Genomic DNA, 11,402 nt, shown 5'->3' on the forward strand with positions numbered 1-11,402 from the left:
ATGAATGGTTTTTCGATTTCTGCATTTCGTTTGTGCGCTATCTTCATTCCTCGCAAAGCTCCAACAATCTTCACTTCATGATACACATAGTTCAGAAGCGTATTCTTTGCTTCTGCAAATAAGAGACAAATAGAGGGAGGGAGCGAGAGAGAAAACAAGAGAAAGAGATAAAAACTCACCTGGAAAAAGCCATTCACGGCAATGAACCTCCTTGCAGCAATGAAATGGGCATAGAGAGCAATAGAGAGAACAGGGTGAAAGAGGTAGAGCAGTGGGCGAGGGGGAGACTCAAAAGCGAGAAGTGGGAGAGATGGAGGAGGAGGAGAGACAGAGAAAGGGCGAGGGCATCTCGGGAGCGGAGACGGAGGAGAAGGGGAGAAAGAGAAAGGGCTAGGGCAGCTTGGGGGCAGAGACAGAGGAGAAGGGGCAGCTCGGGGGCGGAGAGGGGGGCATAGATGGAGGAGAAGGAGAGAAAGAGAAAGGGCGAGGGCAAGAGGAGCTTGGGGTCGGGGAGAGTTGCGTTCCTCGACGCACTGTTCCCATGGTAATTGGTAAACCATGGAACACCTCAACTATTTATATCTCCTGTTCTCTGTTCTGCATGTCCTAATCGTTCTCTGTCCAATGTTTGCACCGATTTCACCAAAACAGAACGCATCTGTTATGTTCCGCGGTGTTCCAATGCAATCAAACAACCTCTAAATGTTTGTTAATAACATTTGTGGGCCATGCATGTGAAAGGCAAATTCTAGCTTAACCCAAACATGGAACCTTTTGCACTCTTGAGAGAGGATGAAAATCATTACAAGTATGACTTTGTTAATGTAAAATATTATTAGTCGCCAAATAGCACCTGCCAATTACTGTTATCAAGGAAAAGAGCTATAAAATGATCAGGACGTGTAAGTACTCTCATATACAAATTTGTGGATTTCATCTTCTGGGTTTGGAAAGAAAATCCTCTGACTTCTCATACATCACCCGATAAAATGTATCAGGCGATGTGTTTAATCACATTCACCTAAAGCAAATGCATCAGGCAGTCCTGATGATGGAATTCAACATGATCAGAGGATTATATATATATATATATATATATATATATATATATATATATATATATATATATATATATATATATATATATATATATATATATATATAAGCTGGTTGATGTTATCAGATGGCATCATAAACCATTGTTGCAATAAAAATAACTGATAACTTTTTAATATATATATATATATATATATATATATATATATATATATATATATATATATATATATATATATATATATAAAAGCTGGTTGATGTTATCAGATGGCATCATAAACCATTGTTGCTATGGCCGTAACACCTGCAGCCCCTCAAAGCAAGCGCCAATGTCCCATGAACTCATCAGCGGGTGAAGTAGCGCATAATATTGTGGGGTAGAAATACATATATGTACAACGAGAGAGAGAGAGAGAGAGATTTTCATTTTTGAACCCTTGAATGTTCGTGATTTCAGCCGGTCAGTGGATGGTTTTTTGGGGCAGGAACTACCATGGCTTAGAAGGGCAAGACTAATAAAAAAAAAAACCCTTCAAACGCCACTATCACAATCTCTTCTTCCAATGTATTTATTCATCAATTATTGTGGTTATCTTATGGTTCGTTTGGTAGGACACTTTGTGAATGTCTTAAAGATTAAAATGGTTTATGGAATAATAATTTTATTATTTTATGAAACAATAGTTCTATTATTTTATGTACATGCTTCCATTTTTAAAGTTGATTTATAAGTGTTTCTGCTACCAAACAACTGAAAAAATACATTAAATTGTCTCCCTTTCCTTTTTTCAGATATTTGTGATAGAAAGTTTTTCAACACTTATATACGGATCTGGATTTTACTAAGACCAACCAAAAGACACAAAAAAATAGTGGAAGCCCTACCAAGCACTAAGAAATTTGACTAACCTTAACCATCAAGAAACGCTACCAACACCTGGAATACGTTGCTCAGTTCGATCACATGTTTCTTTTCTCCGCAATTTCCAAATCCACATCATCACATTAATCAGCGGCAACCCTAACTATGACTTCCACTATAAATACCAACACATATCTCCTTAATACAACAACTTTTTAGCGCTCACCATGGCTGCCTTCTTCTCCTCCTTAGCATTCGGCCTTCCTGCAGCTGCTCCTGCTTGCAATACTACCTAACCCTACCACCATCTTCGCTTTCAAACCTCTCGGCTTCTCCATAGACTTCATTCATCGAGACTCTATCACTCTCTCCTCTTTATGACCCCTCATTCACTCTCGCCCAACGAGCCGAGCACGTGGCTCTGCGCTCCATGTTGCACTCCAACCGCATTGCTTCATGGTTTGCCAGTACCACCAGCGTGATCTCCAGCCCCGTGATGCCTGGCTCCGGCGAGTATCCTGCCTCTACTGGGCCACCATCGACATTGGTAGCGACCTCATATAGACGACGTGCGGCGAAACCTCAATGTTTGATCCACTTCAATAGTCCACTTCCAAGAGCCAGAGCTGCTCGGCCAGCTCTTGCATGGAACTGGACGATCATGTTTGCACTATCAACCAACTTTGCGGATTCATATATTCCTATGGAGACAAATCCTTCATAAAAGGGACACTTGCCACCGAGACACTCTTGTTTGACGATGGTGCCAGCACCATCGAGCTTCCAGGAATTGTCTTTGGTTGCATTCGTAATGAAGGCGCTCCGAATCCTGCCTTGCTTGAAGTTCCTGGCCTTGGCGGTGGTTGGTGCCAGCACCATCGAGCTTCCAGGAATTGTCTTTGGTTGCATTCGTAATGAAGGCGCTCCGAATCCTGCCTTGCTTGAAGTTCCTGGCCTTGGCGGTGGTCCTCTCTCGCTTGTAAATCAGATTGGCTCTTCTATTGAAAGAAATTTGCTTACTGTCTTCTTCCCTAAAGCAATGAAGACAATTCCATGGGACAGCTCAAATTCAGCAAGGACGAGAGTTTTCAGGCAAGAGGTTCAAGAAACGCTGATGGCACCAGGTAGTTCTCAATCTGATTGACATAAGCTCGGAAAGAGCAGACTCAACATACAATTTGGTGATGCATAGAGAACTTCGTTGTTAAGAGACGAACCTGACTCGGGATGCGTTGGGGTCCAAGACGACCCAGATGCCCTACTGCTGGATGTTACCGATGACGGTGAGGCCGCTGCGGGTCCCGGCGAAGGCAAAGCAGAACAAGCCGGTGGTGTTAAACTGGAATTAGATAGTTGCTCACCAGAAGCAACAGGTCGGAACCCCGACCGAAGTGGAAGAGCACGGTGGGCACCTTCACAACATCCTTGCCACTCAGGTCGTAGCACGTGTCGAAGAGAGAGAATCTAAGAGTCGTGTCGTCCCTGCCTGGAAAGCGTCCCTCTTCGTGATGTACATCGGCTGTAACAAGCGGGTGACGGAGGTGTTGGAGTTGACGATGACCCCTCTGTTTCCATTGGCAGAGACCTGGAATTCCAACGCTGTGATATTCGCTCCCCGGGACCAGCAGCGGCCGCCCACGCTGATTCGAACCAGCTGGACATAGTAGAAGGTCCCTAACTTGGGGTTCACCACCATGGGAGCGAAGTCCGAGCAGTGGCCGGGAGCCAGGAGTGCAGCGTCACCAATGATGAGGGTCAATGACGCAGTGGAGCCAGATTGACGTTCGGATAGGCAGTGAGAGAAGTGCCGACTGAAGATCTGGGCGACCCGCAAGGTCATCGTGGCCGAGACCGAGGAGACCGGCAGCACCAACAAACAAGCCCTCGTTGTCGTGGCCGCAGCCGCGGGTGACTTGGCTGATGGAAGTCCGCCTGAAGGTCACGGTCTCGGTGGAAAAGTCGCCCATAGTGGAGGATCTGCCGTAAGACACTTGGCGAAGGCACGAACGGCGCCTAGAGCAGAACCTTACTGTTTCCAATGGCAGAGATATGGAATTCCGACGCCTGAGAAAGGTTCTGCTCCAGGGGCCATTAGCGCCTTACCAAGTGTCTTACAGCGACGGATCCTCTACTAGGGGTGACTTTTCCACTGAGACCCTGACCTTTGGATGGACTTCCATTGGCTGAGTCGTCCTCACCTGCGGCCACGATAACAAAGGCCTGTTTGTTGGCACCGCAGGGCTCCTTGGTCTTGGCCATGGCAACCTTTACTTCCCTTCGCAGGTTGGCCGGATCTTCGGTCGGTGCTTCTCTTACTGCCTCTTCGACCGTCAAGCTGGATTCACTCCGTCATCGACACTCATCATTGGTGACGCTGCACTGCTAGCTCTCGGCTGTGGCTCGGTCTTCACTCCCATGGTGGTGAACCCCAAGTTAGGGACCTTCTACTACGTCCAGCTGGTTGCAATCAACGTGGGCGGCCGCTGCTGGTCCCAGAGAGTGAATGTTGCGGTGTCATTGCCAATTGAAACGAAGGGATCATTGTCGACTCTGGCACCTTCGTCACCCGCCTGGTACAGACGGCGTACATCGCAATGAGGGACGCTTTCCAGGCAGGGACGATGCAGCTGAACCGCACGACCGCTGGATTCTCTCTCTTCACCACATGCTATGACCTGAGCAGCAAGGATGTGGTGAAGGTGCCCTCCGTCGTCTTCCACTTCGGTCGAGGTTCCTACCTGTCGCTTCTGGCGAGCAACTATCTGATTCCGGTCAGCACCACCGGCTTGTTCTGCTTTGCCTTCGTCGGGAACAGCAGCGCCTCACCATCATGGGCCACATCCAGCAGCAGGGCATCCGGGATGTCTTCGACCCCGTGGCATCCCAAGTCAGGTTCGTCACATTGTTGGGAGATGCCAGATCGATCATCATAGACTCGGGTACCACACTGACTTATCTTGCGAAAGATGTGTATGATCAAGTGGCAAATGCGGTGGCTAATGTCATAAACCATGAACGCTTCCATCCTCCTAAGCAAGATTATCTGTGTTACCATGTGGAGAATAATGGTGATCCATATGAAGGACTGCCGGGGATGACCTTCCATTTCACCAATGCAGACTGGAAGCTGCCACCTTCAAATATCTTTATGATGTTTGGAAGTGGAGTGGCCTGCTTAACCATTAAAGACGGAGAGATGCCTATCTTCCAGAATGTTGAGCAGCAGAACATGCATGTGAAGTATGATTTGGGAAAGAGGCTGCTTTCTTTTGCACCAATTGAATGTACCGAGGGCCAAATGTATGTATATATATATATATATATATATATATATATATATATATATATATTTCATCATGATCTCCATGGTTCTCTGTACTGGTCTATAATTGGCAGCATTGGACGCTGCTTATGTTTTATTTCAGTGGAATGTCTGAGTGTCATGTAGTCAATGATGTTACTTTTCCATGTTGAATAAATATATATGTGTTCAGTTTTAAAGATGTTTTCCCTTCCTTTTAAGCTTAAAGCTTAACTTAGATATGATGGGCAAGTTTAAACATTAGCTACAGCTTTAAAAGTCGCTAGTACTCACAATTCTGTCGCTAATAAGTAATCGTGACGGTCAAAGGTCCACCACCACAAGTTCCGTTGCCCAAACTATTATGGATGAAACTGGCCATCATGTATTAGTTGTGTTTGTTAAGACATAGTTGCTAGCATAATGGCCACAGAATGTGCCTACACTTGATTATAACTTTGTACGATGAAATTATCCATCGCTTTACATAATGTTTTATGTGACGGTTATATTTGTTGCTTAACTTGTTAATGTCTTTTAACTTTGCAACTAACAGCGCTAACCCTCCATATACAATGATGGCTGTTTTAGCATGCACAGTGTAGTAGCTAGCGACATATTTTAGAATCCCTGACACATGTTTGGAACGGATTTTAGGATCACTGACGAATATGGCATCATGTAAATGTGGCTAAAATTCAGAACATATAGTACTTGCTTAATGTTTAATTCAAAGATTAAATTTTTTGTTATAAAGAAGCATTAATTGAAGCGAAGTTACTTTTATTGAAAAAAGAATATGGTGCTTTTATATTTTGTATTTTTAAAAACAGAATTTTGTTCTTAACATGTTCCATCTAAGAGAATTTAAAAGCCTCAACGCAGGTTACACAAAAGACTTTACCTTGAGAGGCAGAGCGTAGCTTGACAAAAAGTTACAGAGTCAAACAGAAACAGGGTTACTTTGATGAGCATAGCGTAGCTGGTCGAGTTGAGGGGCTTTGTGAGCGGTCATATATAGACATTTATAAATTGCGTTATTTTGTAGGAACTTGGGGGCCATGAGGTTGGGAATATGCTCACCTTGAAAGCAAATGAGAAACATCAAATAAAGCAATGGTTGTTGGGACAAAGATATTTATCTAAAAATCAAGCAAAGGTTGGACCATCAAAGGACCCAGTTTAGTTTCTTGGATCTGCTGCCGTCTTAGTGTTTGACCGGTCTGGACAGGCTGAACATGATGTTGGCAATCCCTCCAGTTTTCCAAAGAAAAAAGAACTTCACGTCTTCACAGATTTGACAGTTGCATGCAACAGTCCGGTTTGCAACAGAAGTGTTGGTTAGAAGGCAATCAGTTCGTAGAGATGATGTTAGCAACCATCAGTTTGTTTGATTGACTTTCAAAGGTGGCCATCTATAATGAAAAATTCGGCTTTCATAATGTAAAAGGCTGCTAGAATGATATATATGGAGGGATAAAATTTTGATATAGAAAGCATATCTAGATGGGTGCTTTGTGATGTTACTTCATACGTAAGGGTCCTTCCAGTTTTCACTTTTAACCTATACAAATCAGACCTTAGGCATGCAATATCTTGGATCATATAGATATGTAGCCCTCCACATTCGTTATGAAAAGGTTCTCAGATGCCCACCTAAGCAAGAAATTAAGTCTAAGGTCACTGAGAAAGCTTGTTCCGATAGATGGATAAGCAAATGCTAGTCCATCAATTCGAGATCCAATTCCAGATTTTTTAGAGTGACATCTCATCTACATCATGACAATGATGGTAGACAAACTGCAGCTTCTCCTCTTCACCGCTCTCTTTTCTTCCATCCTTTTGAGTCACAGCGGGATGTGAGATCAAGTTGCACGCACATCCTTATGGACTCACAAGCATGCAGTTACCATATCAAAAAAGATGGGGTTTTTGGTATTTTCAATTTTCTAATGAAGTAATGTTGATTTTAGACTTTTTTAACTTTTTCTTAACCTCTTTTTCACGCTTTTAAAATGTTTCCTTTTTATTATATACAGGGAAAAAAGAAGGGGGTTGGGGTACTTCTGAATTTTTTTAATGAAATGATGTTTATTTTAGACTTTTTAACTCTTTCATAACCTCTCCCTCCCTCTCTCTCTCTCTCTCTATATATATATATATATATATATATTTCAAAATATATCTTTTCTATAATACCTTTCCTTGGACCGGACACTTTCCTTCTCATCATGACTGTTACATTAATACAAATATGTCGGCGTTGGCCCATGTCCACCCGAACTCCAAACCTGGTTATGTGTAAAAATTTTTCTTGCGTTTTTATGGTTATGATGAAAGTACCCCCAATTCACATAAAAAAAAAATAGGAAGACAAAAGTGGAAGTAAAAAAAAAAAAACTATAAAGGACATACCTTTTGAAATTACGAAAGTGTCCCCTTACTCTTGGGTATGTACGTTGGGTACCCTTAACCGGGCACTCAACTCAATCTACCTGAACTCAGCTGAACGCTCGCCATTCACTGTCGCTTCATGAGAAACTGTCACCACTCTCTCTCTCTCTCTCTCGATTTAGCCTCATTTGTTTTTTTATTCTGAAAGAGCTCTTAAGGATGGTGGAAAGATTAACGGAAGATGTGGACTATGAGAGAGACATGCATGGAATATTCTTGTGTCAGATTTCCATTGCATCCATGGGTCACATTTTTTACTTGGAAACACAGTCACCAGTTTGTTTACTTGAGGTGCTACGCTCCAACGCTTCATTGGGTGATTCCTGCCCCAACACATCCCTAGACCTTCGAGGCAGGATTAAAGCTAAGAATTCACTGCAGACCTTTTCTTCGAATCTCCGAATTTGAACAAGGTGCTTGAGAATTACAGGCTTAGCCTCCCTAGAAGTGGAACCTAAATAATTTGTATTTGTATTTGTATCATTATAGAAAAAAGAAAAAAAATCTTGGGAAGTTGAGAAGACACATATATAACCTATGCATTATGCATAAACGTTCAGGTGGGGATCTGCCCAAATAGAAAACATATAAATATTAAACATCAATCGAGAAGAAGTTTTATGGTGGGTCTGGCCATCTAAAGAGAACGGCTGGACCGTCGATGGATCGAGCCCAGTTTCAAGGACTGGCCTGCCCTGATTGATTTTGAGAAATCCAGGACTTGTCAAATACGATGAACAGCCATTGATTCAACAGTTTTTCCAAAGGAAAAGGATCGATCTCATCGGTTCGCAGTTTGAATGGGTCGCCGCAAAACACAGTAACACGTCGGTGGCGAAGCTAGATATTCGCTGCTGACAGGAGGCCCTTCAGAAAATCAGTGGCCAAGGGATGCCATATGCTAATCAGCAAAATAGCTACAGAGCTTTAGCATGTAAACTAGTAATTTTTGTGTGCCTGTGTGGGCAATTGCCAACACAAGTCCACATGTTCCTGCATGATTCTTGATAAATAGGAGTTGCTTATTGTGATACTTATCAGTGCGCCTTAATGATTCTTTAATTCTTCATACTCTCACATTCTGTTTTTCTCGTGTAAAAGTTGGTTGGAATCAGCCGATTTGAATTTATTGGGGCTTGGCTTGGGTTGACCCAAAGTGTTATACAAATTGGCCAATATTTATTTATTTATTTATTGTTTACTTAGAAGGAACTGCTTTCTCCATAAAACTACTAAGGCCATGCCCTTATGCTTTCAAGGTTTTGTCTTGCTTCGAAGCTTAGGTGGACATACTGTACATCGCTCAACTCTACTTGCCATGGTTTGCAATCCAGAGAAATAACACACTAGAATGTGACAGCAGCCACAAGATTCAAACCTCAAACTCCTTGGATATGAACTGCTTGCCACCCAGTTACCCTATTTGCCTTGAGGCAATCAACCAATCTTTATTCAAGTGATTCTGAATGAAGCATGATTTAGCCAATTCATCATCAATCGCCCATTTTAAAAGATGCAGAAGTGCTTATGGGTTTCTTTCAGTTTCCACTTGATTTCACATTTCACTCAAAGAAATTTCCAAAATATTGTCAAAGTAGCTCTCAGCCTCGATCTCACTCTCAAACTGCAGGCCCACATGGACCATCTAGAGTCTAGCATCCGCAGTTTGCCATCGCCCATTGATGTTCAAGACTCAGCCAACCATCCATGGTGTCGTTGAGGAATCGATCAATAACATCACTGGAGTTGGCCAAAGAGGGCATCTGCTTACTGAATGACGTTGCATAGGAAGATTCGTTTGATGCTGAGTGTGACATTGCAGTTTCCATTTTCTGTTTTCATTTGTAGTTGTGTTGGGTGTTTCAGCATTTGAGTGAAAACTTGCATTTTATTCCTTGCAGATGTCGATGCCATAGCTGGATGTTGCAGTTGATTTGGGCTTACATTATTCGATTGAAAACTTCCTTGTTGGCTTGATCTGTCATGATTGTCGTGAGCCAGATTTGAATAGTTTTCTTTAATACGCCCCCGCAAACGAGAATTGCTGATGACATTGAGTTTGTCTTGCAAGTTAAAAAATTGATCTTTTCCCAAGGCTTTGGTGAATATGTCTACAATTTGGCCAGAAGAATTGACGTATCTAGTGGTTAGGTGCCCTGAAGTGGTCAGTTCGTGCACATAATGATAATCAATCTGAATATGTTTTGACCGATTGTGGAAAACTGGATTTTTGGTTAAATAAAGTGTGTTGATATTATCATAATGAAGAATAGGTGCTTTCGTAATTGTAATGCCAATATCTTGAAGGATTTGAAGGAGCCAAGTCAATTCTACAGCTGTTGACGTGATATTCAGCCTCAGCACTGGATCGAGCGATGGTCGATTGCTTTTTTGCACTCCAGGAAATACAGTTAGCTCGTAGGAAAGTACAATACCCTATCATGGATCTTCTGGTGAGATGGCATCCAGCCCAATCCACATCTGAAAGGGAATATAGATCCATGGTGCTTTGAGAGAGGATATGAATGCCATAGTTAGTACTTCCTTTGATATATCAGAGAATACGCTTGGCAATTTGAAAGTGAGCTTGAGTTGGATTTTGCATAAATTGGCTGATAAAATTCACTGAAAAAGTTATCTCTAGTCGAGTGATTGTCAAATATTGTAATCCTCCAACTATAGCATGATAAAAAGTTGGATATGAAAAAGGTGAAGTATCTAGAAGATCTAGCTTGGCTGCCATAGGGATGTTCATAGGTTTGCAATCAAGCATTTGAGCTCTTTCCAAAATGTCCTAAGCATATTTCGTTTGAGTGAGAAATAGACATCATAGGTATGCAAGGCTTTGATCCAAAGAAAATAACTTAGTTGCCCCATATGTCACCGGAAATTCAACTTGATGCTTGGAGATAAAATTCTGAATTAAGTTAGAAGAGCTGCCTGTAAGAACCATATCGTCGATGTAAATTAAAAGAATAAGACAATGGCCATTTTCATGAAATGTGAACATGAATGGATCTGAATAGCAGCTCTGAAAACCATAAGTGAAAAGAAAATCACTTAGCCATTGAAACCAAGCTCTAGATGCTTGCTTTAGCCCATATAGAGCCTATCGAAGATGATAGACATGATGCAGTAGAAGAGGATCTTCAAACCCCAGTGGTTGAGACATAGAGACCGTTTCATGAAGCAATCCATGTAGGAAGGCATTTTTTACATCTAATTGTTTGATGTTCCATTTGAAGATGGTAGCAATATAAAGTACAAGTCGTATAGTAGTTGGTCAAATGATGGGAGAGAAAGTCTCTTGGTAATCGATCCCTTCTATTTGAGTGAAACCCTGAGCAACCAGGCATGCCTTTAAACGATCAAAATTTCCATATGCTTTGAGTTTGGATTTGAAAACCCATTTTGATCCAATGATGTTCATGTAAGGTTCTCTTGGAACTAAATCCCATGTATTATTAGATCTCAATGCAGTCATTTCTTCTTCCATGGCCACTCTTCACGCATCATGCTTTAGAGCTTGTTGAACTCTTTTGGGCTCTTTGGGAATACTAGAATAGATGGTATGAATGTTGGCATACTTAGGATTAGGTTTGTGAATGCCTACCATAGATCTAGTTAACATCGTTCGGTTTCCCAGAGACGTTGATCTGGCCATAGATCTTGTTACTATGGTTCGAGTTCCCATAGAGGTTGATGGAAGACTGGAGTCACTTGTAGTTT

General features: G+C 42.1%; 1 pseudogene; it reads right to left on the bottom strand.

Moving 5' to 3' along the window:
* Positions 1–3,176: 3,176 nt before the first annotated feature.
* On the bottom strand, positions 3,177–3,969 carry LOC116255252 (aspartyl protease family protein 2-like; annotated as a pseudogene).
* Positions 3,970–11,402: the final 7,433 nt, after the last annotated feature.

Source organism: Nymphaea colorata, chromosome 5 (genome assembly GCF_008831285.2).
Source record: "Nymphaea colorata isolate Beijing-Zhang1983 chromosome 5, ASM883128v2, whole genome shotgun sequence".
NCBI classification, from domain to species: domain Eukaryota; kingdom Viridiplantae; phylum Streptophyta; class Magnoliopsida; order Nymphaeales; family Nymphaeaceae; genus Nymphaea; species Nymphaea colorata.